Source organism: Prionailurus viverrinus, chromosome C2, assembly GCF_022837055.1.
Source record: "Prionailurus viverrinus isolate Anna chromosome C2, UM_Priviv_1.0, whole genome shotgun sequence".
In the NCBI taxonomy this organism is placed as follows: Eukaryota; Metazoa; Chordata; class Mammalia; order Carnivora; family Felidae; genus Prionailurus; species Prionailurus viverrinus.
In genome coordinates, this window is record NC_062569.1 from 146,490,949 (window position 1) to 146,507,680 (window position 16,732).

General features: G+C 45.5%; 1 long non-coding RNA gene across 1 annotated transcript in view; it reads right to left on the reverse strand.

Moving 5' to 3' along the window:
• Positions 1-804: 804 nt before the first annotated feature.
• Positions 805-16,732, reverse strand: part of LOC125175117 (uncharacterized) — a 72,482-nt gene continuing 56,554 nt past the window's right edge. Inside the window, exons 3-4 of the long non-coding RNA XR_007155660.1 lie at positions 1,817-2,000; positions 805-1,208 (exon numbers count right to left, since the gene is read on the reverse strand). This is a non-coding gene — a long non-coding RNA (uncharacterized LOC125175117). The remainder of the gene's footprint in view (positions 1,209-1,816; positions 2,001-16,732) is intronic.

Here is a 16,732-nt window from a genome sequence, read left to right on the forward strand (position 1 = left end):
TATTTTTTTAACTTTATTTATTTATTTTGAGACAGAGCGAGCACATTCACAAGCAGACCAGTGGGGGAGGGGCAGAGAGCAAGGGAAAGAGAATCCCAAGCAGGCCCAAAGCATGATGCAAGGCTTGAACCCACGAACCACGAGATTGTGACCTGAGCAGAAATCAAGAGTCGGCTGCTTACCGACTAAGCCACCTAGGTGCCCTTACTATTATTATTTTTTAAAGATTTAAAAAATTAATTTAATTTTTAAAAGTAATCTCTACATCCAACGTGGGGCTCAAACTCAAAACCCTGAAATCGAGAGTTGCACGCTCCACTGACCGAGCCAGTCAGGTGCCCCTAGAAGTAGAAAGCCACTTTAAAGAAATTACAAACAAAAAAAAACCAAAAACCAAACCAAACAAAACAAGTAGAAATTGCAACTCACGGAAAGTTTAGTGCTACTGCTGCACCTGGTCAAGCCCTGTGCCACACCAGGGAGTAAACTAAGGCCTCCCGTGCTCCCCCTGCCCGCACCCCCGCGACGATCCTGCTTTTCTTAATTATATTTTTATCGTACTTCCTACTTATTCTCTTGAAGGCTTTTTTCCTTCCACAGGATCGTTGTTACAATTTTATAACAAATGACCCAGGGAAACAGGATTCCCACTGCAGAAAATTTGCTTTAATATCTTATTTTCTGAATAACTGTCTTAGAGTGCCTTGGTGGTAAGCAACAGAAATGAATTCTGGGTGCAATATAAGCAATAAATAAGAAGTACATAAGTAAGTCAATAAATAAAATTTATTGAATGGATATAGTTTATAGAACAAAGGAAAAGCTGAACAATGAGGTCTTGGAAAGGACAGGAAGCAGGGTACACGAGAAGCTGGCATTTCCAGGCAACACGTTTGGGACCCACCTGTGCCACATGTTTTCGGCCCTTGTGTGTGTTGCCTGTCAGCATGCAAATTCTCAGGGCAGAAGGTCTGTTTGGCTTAGCTCGGTCCATGCTTGGCCCTTAGAGAAGGAAGGTCAGGGCATCTTGATGTCAGGACTCATCAAAACAGTAACTGATGAGCGAATCTGGGTTCAGCAGGTGTCACAGTCAGCATCCATTCCGATTGTGTGGGTGTGGTAATACCCATGTCATTCCAGTTGTTATACACTTTGACTGTCACCCCCGGAGAGGGGTGGATCCCCAAAAGAAAACTGAAGTGTTTTAGCTGAAAAAGACGGGATGAATAAAAGGCAGGCAAACCCAACAGCTGTTCCTTACGCACATCTGTATTGTGAAATAGACGGGCACCAGGGTCCTGACTGAGGAGGACAAAGGGAACGTATTTACTCTAAAACCCACGGGCTTATTATTCCAGGATGTATCTGTTTGGAACCGCTGATGCACACGATCAGGGTGTTCAGCAATTTCTGGATGATCTTCGGTTCTTCAGGTCAAATCTACTTTCTAGCACATCACCAGATGAAAACAGAAATGAAACGGTCAGGAGGGGCCTCTACCCTGCCAGGATCTTCCGGCATCGGTCTCCTTTCTGACATTCTAACGTATTCATGGGAAATGTTACACATACGGTGAGGGTCTTTTGTTTCTCTTTGTTAAATAAGAGAGAGAGAGGAAAAAAGAAAAGGATTGCATAGCTATGAAACATACACTCTGTCACCAGAGCCACATCACAGTTCTCTGGAAAAACACTGTGCGGGAATAAATAGCTGTAGTCCCATGGCAACATTCAATTGAACAATGATCGGAGCTGAAAGATGTTCTTTGGTTAGAAATTCATGCTTACAAAGGGATACCATCTACCGAGTTACTCACCATTAATTATGGATAATGGAGTCAGTCCACAGCCAGGGGAAATGAGTCTCAGTCAAGCAGCCTTTCTGCCTCCTTGGAATTTTGCAAGAACTGACCGATGACGTCCTCATAAAGTAAAATGAATGAAGCTGTGTATCACAGACAGGACTCAGTGGCATACTGGTCACCTTACAAAGCTTCTTACCTGGAAGAAAGCATTTTTTTTTTTTATGTTCTGTGCACTGATCACACTCTCTACAGAGCTAATAATCATAATCATAATCATAATAAATATAGTATGAGGGAAACAATGCTATGCCCCCCACGTACTTCCCTTTGACACGTCTCTATAAACCGTGTTGTTACATTCATTATGTCTATTTGAAGTCTTACTTCTCTGCTTCAAGACTGTTTCATGAGGTAAAAGAATCTATTTTTGTGTTGTTGGGAGATTTGGCATCTCAGGCCCAAGCAACTAGCAAATGCACGTTTCTTGGAATCCTCCTGTTGCATCTTGAAAATCCAAGTGATTTTTGCATTCTATGTCATAATCTATCCTTGCGTATTTTTAAAAATATGTTTTAAGTTTATGTATTTATTTTTGAGAGCGAGAGAGAGCACAAGCAGGGGAGGGGCAGAGAGAGAGGGAGACACAGAATCCAAAGCAGGCTCCAGGCTCCGAGCTGTCAGCACAGAGCCCGACGCGGGGCCTGAACCCACAAACCATGAGATCATGACCTGAGCCGAAGTTGGAGGCTTACTCGACTGAGTCACCCAGGTGCCCTATTCTTGCATATTTTCATAAGAGACTAATGTTTCCTCCCAGATTCTGGATGCACACGAATTCTCTAGGAAGTGGCAGCAGCAACATGATCATGGTCAACTGACTGAGATGGCTCAGTGTGGAGCAAAGGGATGGGGGTTCCTGCCCTGGCTCCATCGCCCTGTCCCAGGGCAAACCTGGCCAGGAACTCGATTTCACTGCCCCCTCAGTTTCTCTACTTAGACAATTAAGGTGGCTGATTTCTGGTACACTGCCTAATGCAGGTCAAAAAGCCTACCATCCCGGGGCACCTGGGCGGCCCAGTCCGTTGAGCGTCCGACTTCGGCTCAGGTCATGTTCTCACAGTCTGTGGGTTCGAGCCCCTCGTCAGGCTGTGTGTTGACAGCTCAGAGCCTGGAGCCTGCTTTGGATTCTGTGTCTCCCTCTCTCTCTGTCCCTCCCCCACTCACACCGTCTCTCACTCTCTCAAAGAATAAACATTAAAAAACAATTAAAAACAAAAAAAGAAAAGAAAAGCCTACCATCCTGGTCATGTTTCTTGTGACTCTAGGGGTAGAAAAGGAAGTCAAAAAGAGTGACCAGAAAGCCACTACCTCTCTCTTCTTTAATATTTATTTTTGAGAGATAAAGAGAGAGCACGTGAGGGAATGTGTGCGCACAAGCTGGGGAGGAGCAGAGGGAGAGGGAGAGAGAGAATCCCAAGCAGGCTCTGGGCTGTCAGCACAGAGCCCAATGCGGGGCTCGAACCCATGAACTGGGAGGTCATGACCTGAGCAGAAATCAAGAGGCAGACGCCTAACCAACTGAGCCATCCAGGTGTCCTGAAAGCCACTATTTCTATGTTTAATATATCTGGGCCCTCTCAGAAACTTGCATTGGAAACTTTCCTTTAGAACTCCCATCTCTTGGCGGGGGGTGGTGCCTGAGTGGCTCAGTAGGTTAAGCGTCTGACTTCGGCTGAGGTCATGATCTCCCGGTTCGGGAGTTCGAGCCCCGCATCGGGCTCTGTACTGACATCTCAGAGCCTGGAGCCTGCTCACACTCTGTCTCTCTCTCTCTCTCTCTCTCTCAAGAATAAATAAACATTAAAAAAAAAATAGAACTCCCATCTCTGGTCCACACACTTTGGGGAAAAGGTCCAGAAACGGAGTCCTTGAACTGAAAGCCAGAAGTGCAAGAAAAAAGGATCAGAGACTTTATCCTTTAAATACCAAATCCTTGATTAGGCCCCCTTCCGCCATCCGTTCTGTCTTTATCTGAACAGAGCAGTGGTTGTGGGCACCAGCCTGCCGGCCACGGAGCACGTCCGTTTCGGTCTGGTACTGTTAGTGCTTGCGGGCTGTGATGGCGGCTTATCAGGAGCTCAGAGGGATCAACGCCATCCCAGGCGATTGAATTAAGATTGGAAAATATCTTGACAGGCTGGAATAATGGATGAAATCTAACATTTGAAATTTCATCAGGATAAAGTAAAGTCTGGCCCACAGGTTCGGAATACCAAGTGTACAAAAATAGCTGATCTCACGAAAAAGGCCTAGAATGTTCAGTTTACTACAACATCCATCTGTACCAAACCCATCAACAGGGTGATTCCCCGCATCCACCCAACTGAAGCCAGCGTAGGGTGGGCTTTGCTGAATGAAGTTCACCAAAGCCAGAGGAGAAGACTCTGCATCATCCTCTGGTCGTGTCGTTAGAGACATCCGTGTCGTTAGCGTGACGTGAGTGATAGGAAACAAAGCGGATGAGGCCACGAGGGAAAGACAGACTCCAGGGGGGCGAGCTGTGACTGTACACAGTCTTACTATTATTGCTAAACTAGTTTTGGGCCACCTGGGTGGCTCAGTCCGTCGAGCGTCCGACTTCAGTTCAGGTCTTGAACTTGCCACTCGTGGGTTTGAGCCCCACGTCGAGCTCCGCAAGGAGCCTGCTTGGGATTCTCTCTGACCCTCTCTGTCTCTGCCTTCCCCACCTGTGCTTTCTCTCCCTCAAAATGAATAAATAAACTTAACAAATTTTTATTAAAAAAAAATAGTTGTGATGACCCCCCTGAAAGTTCTTGAGGATCCCCAGGGGTCCCCACAGTTTTGAGAACTACCGCCTTATGGCTTCTCTGGCTTCAGGCATCTCATCTAAACTCAAAGCAAGAAGATGAGAAGAAGTGGACAGGTCACACTGCCCTCTTACCAAGAAAGGAAAAGCTTCCCTAGCAGTTCTTAGCTGCTTTCCTTTGTGGCTCACTGGCCAGCACTGTCCCATGACCACAATTAGTTGCTGTCCAATATGAAAGCAAAGACCAAAACCAAACAGATGTGTTTTGAAGTTTGGAAGGCAACAGAGACAAACCAGAGAACAGAATAACAAAAAATTTTAAATCCATAATTACTTTTTTTTTCAGAGAAGTAAGAAGACAAGACAATATTGGGTCCCTAAAATAAAAACAATATACTAGTGGGGAGCCTGGATGGCTCAGTTGGTGAAGCATCCAACTCTTGATTTTGGCTCAGGTCATGATCTCATGGTTTGTGGGACTGAGCCCTGTGTTGGGCTCTGGGTTGATTGTGCAGACCCTGCTTGGGAGTCTCTCTCCCTCTCTCTCTGCCTCTCTCTCTTTCTTTCAAAATAAATAAACTTAAAAAAAAACCCACAATATTCTATTAAAAATATTTTATAGTTCGAGCCCCACGTCGGGCTCTGGGCTGATGGCTCGGAGCCTGGAGCCTGTTTCCGATTCTGTGTCTCCCTCTCTCTCTGCCCCTCCCCTGTTCATGCTCTGTCTCTCTCTGTCTCAAAAATAAATAAACGTTAAAAAAAAAAAATTAAAAAAAAAAAAAAAAAGGGCGCCTGGGTGGCTCATTCGGTTAAGCGTCCGACTTCAGCTCAGGTCACCATCTCGCAGTCCATGAGTTCGAGCCCCACGTTGGGCTCTGGGCTGATGGCTCAGAGCCTGGAGCCTCCTTCCGATTCTGTGTCTCCCTCTCTCTCTGCCCCTCCCCCGTTCATGCTCTGTCTCTCTCTGTCTCAAAAATAAATAAACGTTAAAAAAAAAATTAAAAAAAAATTTTTTATAGCTGAAATAGAAACCCAACCAATGCATCGAGAGATAAAACAGAAATCAGATTTTTCCTTGCTGTAACAGAGCATTTACTAACAAGGAAACTGTCCAGAATTAAATGGGCTGGCTTGCTAAATGTCCATCAACTGATGAATGGATAAAGAAATTGTGGTTTATATACACAATGGAATATTACGTGGCAATGAGAAAAAATGAAATATGGCCTTTTGTAGCAACGTGGATGGAACTGGAGAGTGTGATGCTAAGTGAAATAAGCCATACAGAGAAAGACAGATACCATATGGTTTCACTCTTATGTGGATCCTGAGAAACTTAACAGGAACCCATGGGGGAGGGGAAGGAAAAAAAAAAAAAAAGAGGTTAGAATGGGAGAGAGCCAAAGCATAAGAGACTGTTAAAAACTGAGAAAAAACTGAGGGTTGATGGGGGGTGGGAGGGAGGAGAGGGTGGGTGATGGGTATTGAGGAGGGCACCTTTTGGGATGAGCACTGGGTGTTGTATGGAAACCAATTTGTCAATAAATTTCATAAAAAAAAAATAAAAAAATAAAATAAAATAAAAATAAAAATAAACATTAAAAAAAAAGTAAAAAAAAAAATAAATAAATGGGCTGGCTTGGAGGATGAACGGTTTAAGAAAGGCAGGGTGGGAAGGCAGCTGGCTGGCTCAGTTGGGAGACCATGCAACTCTTGATTTTAGGGTTGTAAGTCTGAGTCCCACACTGGGAGTTAGAGATTACTTAAGAATACAAAAATGTTTTTTTTGTAGTTAGGTAGTTAGTTAATTAACTAATTTGTTTGTTTGTTTTGAGAGAGACAAAGAGAGGGAAAGACTCGAATGCACGACCCCGGAGATCAAGAGTTGCATGCTCTCCCAACAGAGCCAGCCAGGTGCCCCAAGAACTCGGTTTTTGAGAGACGGACCCAGGTGGGTGACGCAGGCTGTGGCTGTGGAAACACTGCTTCTCCATTTGCAGCCAAACGACTCATGTGGATTCAACCCCCAGATCCTGGCCTCGGTGTAACTCTGCTCTCAGGACTTCACCCCACTAACAAAGGCTCTGAGGAAGACTCACGTGCCCCGTTGGAGGGTGTGTGGCCACCAGTGCCACCGAGTTTGCCAAAGCAACGTCTCCCTGCGGCCCTGCGGCCCTGCGGCCCCTCTTCCTTGCTGCTGCCGACTGCTTTTTTTCAGACTCTTAATTCAGTGCTGTAGGAACCGAACACAGCAGTTGGCTTCAGGAACCTTACTGTTGCCATGGGTTACATGAATTCAAAACGAAGGATGGAACCAAAACAGGCCCTTAAATATCAGCCCTCAAGTGGGAAGCTAAAAGAAATGCTCCAACACCTTAAAAGAAATCAGGCGACGTCATGACAGGGGACAAATACCGGATACGAAAACAGCGGCAGCAGCCAGCCGGATGGTTGCTGCCTAGAGCTGCAATTTGTTAACAGCTGCTAAAAATATTCTCTCTCTGTGGTGCTTGCAAATCCATGGCAAATACTCAGCGAAATGAGAATGAATGTCTTGATCTTTAGCCTTGTACTATCCAATATGGCAGCCACTGGCCACATGTGGCCATGGAGCACTTGCAATGTGGCTGGCCTGAATGAAGATGTGCCATAAGGTAAGGCCATCGTGGGTGGGTAGCGGAATAGGTGTCAGTCTTGGATCTCACTTATCAAAATAAACTCCTGAAGGATTAAGAGTTAAAAGCAGAAGCATCTACAGGAAACCAGGTGACTTTTGAGCATGAGCTACAGAAGAAATCGCAAAGAGAAGGGCAGATTTGACTACAAAAAATTTAAAGATTTAGCTTTTTTTTTTTTGACAAATATTAATTTTATTTTATTTATTTTTTTTTTATTTTTTTTTCAACGTTTATTTATTTTTGGGACAGAGACAGACAGAGCATGAACGGGGGAGGGGCAGAGAGAGAGGGAGACACAGAATCGGAAACAGGCTCCAGGCTCTGAGCCATCAGCCCAGAGCCCGACGCGGGGCTCGAACCCACGGACCGCGAGATCGTGACCTGGCTGAAGTTGGACGCTTAACCGACTGCGCCACCCAGGCGCCCCGACAAATATTAATTTTAAAAAAGAAAAGAAACCCAGTACCTTCATGCTGGGTAGGTACCTTTAGAAATATCCTCTCTTAAACAAAAAAAGAAAGAAAGACAAAAAACCCCACATTTTTACTGAGATATTTTTTGACAAATACTAATTTAAAAATCAAAAAGAAACGACCTTCAGGCTAGGTAGGTACTTTCATTTTGTTTAATTTTAATGTTTATTCATTAAATATATTTTTTTTAATGTTTATTCACTTTTGAGAGAAAGAGAGAGAGAGAGGACGAGCAGGGGAGGGCAGAGAGAGAGGGAGACACAGAATCTGAAGCAGGCTCCAGGCTCTGAGCCGTCAGCACAGAGCCCGACGTGGGGCTCGCACCCATGAACCACGAGACCATGACCTGAGCCGAAGTCGGAGGCTTAACTGACTGAGTCACCCAGGTGCCCCAAGGTAGGTACTTTTAGAAACATTCTCTTTTAAAACAAACAAACAAAAAACATTTTTATTGAAATGTAATTAACACCCTACTGGTTTGACACATTCATTATACATATTGCAATATGGTTACCACCATAGGATCAGCTAACACATCTATCACATTACATAATTATAATTTCCTTTCTGTGGTGGGAACAATTAAGATCTAGTCTCTTAGCCACTTTGAAGTTTATAATATAATACTGTTTATAATCCCTATGTTGTGCATTAGATCTCTAGGACTTAAATGTCCACCAGTTGCTAGTTTGTAAACAGCTTCAGCTTTTATAAAATTATAGGTATAAATACAATTTAAAACCACATAAAAATGGGAAATAAAGATCAATAAAGATCACATATAAAGTACACAAAAAATTGATGGTGTTCTAATGCCCCAGTAGTAGAATGAACAAGTCCCAGAGGAAATACAGATGGCTAATAAACATTAAAGTGTTCTCTCCTACAAGTAATCAAAGGAAAGCAAATTAAAACTGCCATTAAAAGTTTAAAAAGTTAAATGAAGGGAAGTTTAAAACACTGTTTATTATGATTCAAGCTAACAAACTTTTGTTTTTGATGGAAGTCATACACAGCTGATGGGAATGTAAACAGGGAAAAATCCCTAGAAAGCAACTTGCAAAATAGATCAAGAGTCTAAAAGAGTCTAAAAATGTTCTACTCTTTGACATGGAAATTTCACTTCTGAGGAAATTAACAGACCGATTTATGTGCAAGGATGTCCATATGTTCACTATTCATAATGGCAAAATAACTGAAGCAGCTTAAAATATGCAAATAAACTATCATACCACCATAGAGAAAAAAAAAAGTGCTATAAGCACAAAATGCAAACTGGGTTTCAAAGACTCAGTATGAAAAAAGAATATGAAAAGATCACATTAATATTTTTAGATTGATTCTGTGCATTGGTCGGTATATTTCGTGAAATACTGAGTTATATAAAACATCTCGTTATAGGGGCGCCTGGGCGGGTCAGTCGGTTAAACATCCGACTCTTGATTTCAGCTCAGGTCATGATCTAGCAGTTCACGGGATCAAGCTCTGTGTCCAGTTCTGCTCTGACAGCAGGCGAAACCTGCTTGGGATCCTGTCTCCTCTCTCTGCCCCTCCTCTGCTCACGCTCTCTCTCTCTCTCTCAAAAATAAATAAACATTTAAAATATGTATCTCAGGGTGCCTAGGTGACTCAGTCAGTTAAGCAACCAACTCTTGGTTTCAGCTCGGTTCATGATCTCATGGTTGGTGAGATCGTGCCCCGTGTTGGGCTCTGTGCTGACAGCATGGAGCCTGCTTCAGATTCTGTCTCCCTCTCTCTCTCTCCGCTTCTCTCCTGCTCACGCTTTCTCTAGACAAACAAACAAACATTTTTTTAAAAAAAAAATAATGTATCTCGTTATAAATTTGGTTATAATACCAGGTTGAATAAATTGCATGTAGCATGCATTACTAAAATTTCTGACCCCTATCTCTTTTTTAGTGTGGCTACTTGAAAAGTTAAAATTCCATATGCAGCTAGCATTCGTGGCTCACATTTGTGGATTGCACTGAATGTCTCTGGGATAGCGCTGCTTGAGATCTATGGGCAAATCCTCCAGACGGTCATCCCAGCCCCATGGCCTCCCCAGTTGTCCCCTTACTCCAGCTCCTCCCTTCCTCTTTGCTTCTCTACCTCTTTTCTCTTCCAACAGGAAACTAGCTCACTTCTACCATTATTTTTAAATGGGAAAAATAATAGCTAACATTTTTTAAAGGCTCTACGTGCTAAGTTCTTTACCTGTCTTATGTCCTGCAAACCCCCTCCCCCACAACTATCCTCCAAGGTAGGTAACATTATGGCACAGAGGGGTTAAACTCTGTGCCCAAGGTCATACAGCCAGTAAGTAGAGAAGTTAGGCTCCTAACCCCAGGTAGCGTGTCTCCCAACCTGTCTGCTCTCTTCTGCACAAGAGAAATGGGATATTGGGAAATCTTAATAGAAACCTCTTTGGAACAATTGACTGTATTTTCCCATTTGCACTGCCAGGTTGCCCTGGGGAAGACGTTGAAGCTTAAAAGCTAATGGCAGGCTCCTGAAATGCACCCATCAGTGCTGTGGGCGGCATTGTGTCTCCTGAGTTGGTTCACTGCAGCTGAGACAGCACATTTCTGATAATTTTTTACACATTAGGAGCCGACTGAGGAGGCTTTTAGCCTCGGAAGATGTGAATAAGCAGGTTCAAATCGATAAAAGAGGATGTAGAGATTTCAAGTGATATAGGACAAAAGGATGACTCAGTCAGGAGGGGACAGGGATGCTAGGCTGAAATTTGGTGGAAGCAAGGTTGTTAGAGGCATATTGTATATGATAAAAGATCCTCAGGTCTTCAAGAGGGAAATATGTAAGATGTGTGAACGAGAAAACCACCAATATGGGGATGGTTGCAAATTGCATTTATACAAGAAAATGTAACTACTGACCTGGTGGGTCCACCACAGCCAAGTGTGTTAAGCTGTGAACTCAAACCACGGTGCCTCATCCGGTGGCAAAGCTGGCTAGTTGATTGCTCGTTGATTATAAGGAAAAATATTTAAGTACCCGATGTGGCAAAGGGATTCACTTCTTATGTGTTTTAAAGCGGACAGCAGTGTTATCCCAATAGTGAGCTCCCTGTCTGCACCTGTCTCCTGTGGGAAAATGAAGGGGAGGGGTGTCAGCGTCAGCTCTGTGTCTTGTCCCCGGAGCTCCCTCATCTATGCCTGTGGCTTGGGACCCCGAAGGGAATGCATTGTGCACAGGGACATGTCTGTCCCTTGTTTCCAGGCAGAAATGAAATCTGAGAACAAATGGCTTCATGGATGATAAAAGAGAATCAAAGGGATCGTGATAAGGTCAGATGACGGTCAGATGGCAAGAGAAGGAGACACGCAAAGGGAGCCCAAAGCTTTGGAGATTTTGGTATCGAGATGCAATGTTGTGGACAGAGGAGAGCCTTGAATCAAGGCAGATTGGGTTTAGAACTCAGAGTTGGCACGTAGAAGCTTATGGGAGACCGTGTGGAGTTGTTTTTTCCTACACCGACAACCAATTCTCTGCCACCTGGGTGTCCAACAATTCAATCCCTTGCTGATACTATGCATGCAGCTAAAGGGCTGACATCATCTACCCACAGTGAAAGGGCTCAGTCCCACTCCGGATGCCAGCTGTGAACGGGAAGTCCAGACCACTCACACTTCTGCCCGGCTGACTACAGATGTGAGGTTCCCATATTGCCCTCACCCCCACCTCCGGTTTGGCAATTTTCTAGATCAACCCACAGAAGCCGGGGGGAAAAAAAAAACTTTACTTGTTTTGCCGATTTATTATAAAGGATATGATTGGTGGCAGTTGGAGTGGGAGAACTGGTGCTGGAACACAGCAGCTAAGGCCCCAGTCATCACGGAACAGAGATAAGCAGTCACCTGGATGCTCTTCCCAAATCCCACCCCAGAGAGTCTCTGAGTTAATAAAATGACTAGTCTCGTGTTGCTGTTTGGGGGTTGGTTTCTTATGCGGTCGTGGATAAATGGACCCAGGCGGTCCACCTTCAGAGTTATAAGGATCAGAGATAACATGGAAATCACCTAATCTGGGGCCTGACATACAGCAAATCTCACAAACGGTAACTCTCATCTTCATTATTGAAAATGAAAGGATTGTAATCTAGTAGCTGTATTTGCCCCATCCATCTCCTTTGCCCCACCCACCCCGGCCCCACACTCTGAGGAAATCTCAGAGTCAACTCAGAGGAGCAAAGACCCTCCTCCGCAAGCTCCAACCACTGTCTTCCACCCAGAGGTGGCAGGTGAGGGTCTTTTTAGGTCTGTTTCGCTGGTCTCAAGCCAGCTTTATGTGAAATCAAGCCCCTCTGTCCCTGGCTTCATTCTCTTGTCTTTTGGGACCCCAAATCCACTTTGACCCGGGGCTGACCCTAAAATTATTCTGCAGGCTCTCTGTCAACCCAGGTCCATCAGATCCTGCAAAGTGGGGGCATCCAGGTTGAGAATGGAAATAACTTTCCCTGCTCCCTCCCTAGCCCCTCAGTTTGCCTCAGCAGGTGGAATCCTGCCCCAGCATCACATCATTTCTCTGTGCACCGATCTGCCAAGGACGCTAGGAGCAAACGTTCTCCACCCTCTCTTGGGGCTGTTAGGCAGACAAGACCCCACCTACTCCCTTGATGGTGTGTCTCAAACAAGGTGTATCTCCGGCCAAGTAGCTCTTCCTCTGATATTTTTTCTCTCCAAGTCGACTTGTGAAACACACGCACTAACCCAGACCTGGAGTCCAAGATCAAACAAACCAAAGCGAAGTTCGTAACCATGGAAATGAACTGTTGCATCAGATGATTGCTGCATTCAGATGAGCGAGGCCCAGGCATTTCCTCTGCCTTTCCTGCTGCTGGCCACGCCACGGGGAGGGGGCTGGGCGGTGGTGGAGGGTTATCTAGTGCACGCTAAGGCTGGGCAAGTATGTGAGCGCTGGACTCGCCAAAGGAAAATGCAGGCACTGCCCCCAAGTTCTATGGTCCACACTGAAATGTTGAAAGGTAAATGCATGTCGGGAGTGGGGACATTGTGATTCCACACAGTTCAAGTGAATACATTTGCATGTGTGCACTTGTTAAACATGTGTCACGATGTGTCACGAGCCAGGCACTGCCCTGAACATTACATCTGCATTACATCCTTTTATCCTTATAACAACCACCTGGGGTGCTCTTATGGAGCCCACTCTACGGTGAGCTTAGAGGGTTAATCCAGGGCCATAGAGCCAAAATAAGACAAAGCTGGGATTTGAACTCCATCTGTCCCACTGAAAGTCTAGCCTCCCAATTCCCAGCATGTACCACATCCTCTACTATAAATGCCAGGCACCAGGCCGGCTGCCGGGATTACACAGAAAAACCCCAGTAAGCTCCATGGACCTCTACTGAAACCCTATTCCGAATGATGTCAGGAGCTGTGCAGAATAAAAAAAATGAAATGACTAAGACACAAGAAGATAGCTCACCGTACAGCAGAGAAAGAAACAACCAATCTTTAAGACTATTGTTTAAAATGTCACTGGGGCGCCTGGGTGGCTCAGTTGGTTAAGTTGCTGATTTCAGCTCAGGTCATGATCTCAAGGTTCATGAGTTGAAGCCCCGAGTCGGACTCTGTGCTGACAGCTCGGAGCCTGGAGCCTGCATCAGATTCTGTGTCTCCCTCCCTCTCTGCCCCTCCCCTTCTCGCACTCTGTGTCTGTCTCTCAAAAAATAAAAAAATAAATAAACATTAAAAAAAAAGTGTCATGAAAAATCCCCCCCCCCCAGCTCCCCCCACCCACCCTGCCTCTAATCAGAGAGGTCAACAGCCAGACAGCCTCAGGCAGTCAACAGCAACCATTCGGGACATTCCCTTAGCAGGAAGGAACACTTCAAAGAACTGTCCAGCATTCAATCGTGTCCCACAAAAGGGCATGCTGAATCCTAGCACGCATGGAGGGAAGACATGTGAAATGACACGGAGGAGACAGCCACCTACAAGCCAGGGAGAGGGACCTGGACCCGATCCTTCTCTCGTGGCTCTCAGGAGGAACCCGCACAGGTTACGGTACCAGTGAGTGTGACCTTATTTGTGTATGAAATCAAGATATATTTGGGGCACCTGGGTGGCTCAGTTAGTTAAGTGTCTGACTCTTGATCTCAGCTCAACTTGTGATCTCATGGTTCGTGAGTTCAAGCCCCACACTGGGCTCGATGCTGTCAGCACAGAGCCTGCTTTGGATCCTCTGTTCCCATCTCTCTCTGCCCCTCCCCAGCATCTCACACTCTCTCTCCCTCTCTCAAAAATAATAAATAAACAGGGGCGCCTGGGTGGCTCAGTCGGTTGAGCGGCTGACTTCGGCTCAGGTCATGATCTCGCGGTCCGTGAGTTCAAGCCCCGCGTCAGGCTCTGTGCTGACAGCTCAGAGCCTGGAGCCCGTTTCAGATTCTGTGTCTCCCTCTCTCTGACCCTCCCCCATTCATGCTCTGTCTCTCTTTGTCTCAAAAATAAATAAACATTAAAAAAATTTTAAAAAAATAAATAAATAAATAAATAAATAAATAAATAAACATTAAAAAAAAAGATGTTTGGGGTGCCTGGCTGGCTCAGTGGGTAGAACATGTGTCTCTTGATCTCAGAGTTGTGAGTTTGAGCCCCACATGGGGGTGGAGATTACTTAAAAAGAAGAGAGAGAGAGAGAGAGAAAGAAAGAGAGAGACATGTAAAGTAACATGAAGTCATACTAGAGTGGGGTTGATCCTTAATGTGACTGATGTACTTATGAGAAGAAGAGACACAGAGACAGAGACACGTGGTGGGAAGAGAGCATATGAGAGTGGAGGCACAGACTGGAATTACGTGACCACAAGCCAGGAAATGTCAGGGATTTCTGGCAACCACCGGAAGCTAAAACAGAGGCACGGACTAGAATTTTTCTTGAGCCTCCAGGAATGAAGCAACTCTGTCAACTGGCACATTGATTTTGGACTTCTGGCCTCCAGAACTGCAAGAGAAGGCATTTTTGGTGTTTTGAGCCAGCCAGCTGGTGGTAGTTTGTTATGGTAGCCCCAGGAAGGGAATACATACGCCTTCCAATTCGCCGTGGTTCCTGTTTTGTGGGAGGAAGAGTAATCTCTCCTTAACCTTGTGATCTGTCATTCTTCCTGTGTCTCTTCAAAGACCTCCTACTCTTTCGCCGAAGCTTGTGTCCATCCAATGAGCTTGTCTGCTAGCAGAGTTTCCTCCTACTCTAGGGCTGTGGCTCCTCTGTGCCTTTCACACATACCTCTGCCTCTCCGAGTCCCTGAAATGCACATTCAGCCTTTTGCTCTCTCTGCAGCTCTCTTGATTAATTGCCCTCAGCAAAAGGATTGACTCTGCCCAAGGGATGCATGGAGGAGGTGAAGCTGGAGACAGAAGATGAGACCAGACACTGAGCAGAAAGAAAGTCCTAAAGGATCTGCTAAGGAGTTTCAGTTCCATAACCAAGGGGATGGGGAGCTACTGAAGCAGGAGAGTTCGTTGCATAATGGACCTAAACCATAGGTACACTCTTTGTTCACTTAACAAGTAGTCTGGAGGGAGATGGGCACTGATGTCTTCAAGGACCCAGCTTTTCCAAACTCCTACTCCACTCCAAACTGTCCACAACATGGTTAACTTTGAGTTTTGTGTTTGTTGCCTCATGGTTTTGAATGGTGACAACACCTACCGAGACAGATGTTAGAAGCTGATGTGTGTCCTCCCCTCCAACATTCATATGTTGGAGTACTAACCCCCAGTACCTCAGAATGTGACAGTAGTTGGGCTGGGGCATTTAAAGAGATGATTAAGGTAAATGAAGCTATATGGATGGGCTCTAATCCAACATGACTGGTGTCCTTATTAATAACAGTAGATCAGGGCCTAGAAAGGCACAGAGACACCTGGGGGAAAGACCATGGGAGGACGCAGAGAGGACGCGGCCATCTGTAAGCCAAGGAGAGAGGCCTCCGAGGAAACCAGTCCTGCCGACATCTTGATCTTGGACTTTGTCCTCCAGACTATGAGATGATAAATGTTGTTTAAGCTCCCTGTCTGTGGCATTTTGTTACAGCTGCCCTAGAAAAGGAACACAATGGAGAATACAGTGAAACCTTGGCTTGAGAGCATAATTCACTGAGGAAACAGGCTTGTCATCCAAAGCACTTGTGTAACAAAGTGAATTTCAAGAACCATTGGCTCAGTTGTGATCATGTGACATTCGGCATCCTGTATGGCTTATTTGCAAGATATTGTTTATCAAGTCAAAATTTATTAGAAATGTTTGCTCCTCTTGTGGAACACTAATAGATCAAGTTACTCGCAATCCAAGGTTTTACTGTACAGGGACAACCGGGCTGGGGGTGGGTGGGAGGCATGGGGAGGAAGCCAGCTTCTGCACACTGATTTAAGCTCTCCCCTCCACCATCAATCAGGCTCAGCCAGGCCCCCCGCAGGCCCCCAGGTCACAGGCACACATCTTAGAGACCTTCCTCACCCTGGGACCTGTGTTTCAGTGCAGAAGGATCCCCTGTCCCTACCAGGCTGTGAACTGTGGAGCATTTCACAAGCTTGTTTGGAAGGGAGAGAAATTCGTTTTTCCTTCTTTTACCGCTTGGTGAACTATCTCCGTGTGTTGTAGTCACATTCATTCTTCACGTACCTGCACGTGTCAAGGTCTGTGCAGTTTAACAGAATTCAAAAGTGATTATGACTGTAGGTTCTCCAAATCCTTTGGGACAAAGTAGAGACTCAGTCTCGGGGGTACTTCTGAGAGTGCTGGGGTAGCTGACATCCCTCAAGTGCCGTGCAGATGGGTATGGGGGGGCGGGGGGCGTGCGTGTGTGCACGTGCCCATGCGTGCCTAATGAGGCTGTGAGCAGGGACACAGTGGACAGATGGCTGCCTGGGGTGGGAGGCTGGTTCCTCTCCCTCTCCTTCTG